The 1,172-nt window shown below is 69.3% G+C and overlaps 1 long non-coding RNA gene across 1 annotated transcript; it reads right to left on the bottom strand.

The window, feature by feature from the left end:
- Nucleotides 1–93: 93 nt before the first annotated feature.
- On the bottom strand, nt 94–1,020 carry LOC113980605. Its single transcript, XR_003538171.1, has 3 exons — nt 845–1,020; nt 557–610; nt 94–178 (listed from the first exon to the last, which is right to left on the bottom strand). It is a non-coding gene; the product is annotated as an uncharacterized LOC113980605 (long non-coding RNA).
- Between the last annotated feature and the right edge of the window lie 152 nt (nt 1,021–1,172).

Genomic DNA, 1,172 nt, shown 5'->3' with positions numbered 1-1,172 from the left:
GGGGGGGGCAGATCCCGTTAGGAAAAGGGGGAAGCCCTGACCCCCCCTCCAAAAAAGGGGGATCCCCCTAATTTCGGGTCGCCCCCCCGTCACCTTCTGGCTGCGGTTGCCGCCGTCGCCGTCCTCGGGCCCCTCCTGCGCCGCCCCCTCCTCGCTCGGGGGGTCCTTGGGGGGGTCCCTGTGGGAATTTGGGGGGTGCTGGGGGGCCCCCGGGACGTGGGGCACCCCGAGATGGGGGGGGGGGAGGGCGGTACAACCACCCCCAGCTCGCTCCAAGGGGGGGAACTCCTCGATTTCGGGGGGACCCCCAGCTCCTCCTGCCCCCCCTTCCCCCCCAGTTTTGGGGTCACAGCCCCCCCCAGCTGCTCCTGCCTGCTCGGGGGAGGGGGGGGGCAGCTCCTCATTTTTGGGGGGGCACAACACCCCCCCAGCTGCTCCTGCCCCCCCCTCATCCTTTGTGGGGCACAAGGACCCCCCTGGGCTGCACCGGGTTCCCTTTTTGGGGTGGGGGGGCTCCGGAGGGGGGGCAGAGACAGCAGCAAATCCAGGGATTTACCTACGGAAAAGGCTCTTGATCTTATCCCACACAGAACTAACTTTATCCGCCAGCCTGGGGGGGGGGGCGGCACCAAAACAGAAACACAGGACAGTCAGTGGGGCCCCCCCCGGCCCACGGAGACCCCCCCTCGACTCGGGGGGCACAAACATCCCCCCCCTCGGCTCGGGGACACACACACTGACCCCCCTCCTGCCCACGTTCCCGCGGGTTTAACGCCCATCCCCGTGTCCTGGGGGGCTCTGGGGGGGCTCTGGGGAGTCTGGGGGGGCTCTGGGGGTCACTCACGAGTCCCGTCGGCGCCGCAGGTGCTCGAAGACGAGGAGGCCCCGGGCGTTGACGCTGCAGAGCAGCTCCCGGTCCCGCAGCAGATCCATCCGGAACGGCCTCTCTGTCACCAGCAAACGCAGCCCCCCCGGGCCCAGCGACAGCTCCAGGGTGCCCCCGTCCCTGCCCGTCACTGACAGCCTGGAAAAATGGGAATCAGGGGATTGGGGACCCCCCAAAACACCCCCCGGGCGTGCCCCCGTCCCTGCCCATCAGTGCCAGCCTGGAATTGAGGGAATCAGGGAATTTGGGACCCCAGGGACAGCTCCAGGGTGCCCCCGTCCCTGCC

This window comes from Neopelma chrysocephalum, unplaced genomic scaffold (genome assembly GCF_003984885.1).
Source record: "Neopelma chrysocephalum unplaced genomic scaffold, ASM398488v2 Primary Assembly neopelma1_94810, whole genome shotgun sequence".
NCBI lineage: Eukaryota > Metazoa > Chordata > Aves > Passeriformes > Pipridae > Neopelma > Neopelma chrysocephalum.
The sequence above is the reverse complement of the archived record's forward strand: the minus strand, read 5'-3'. Positions and strand labels throughout refer to the sequence as shown.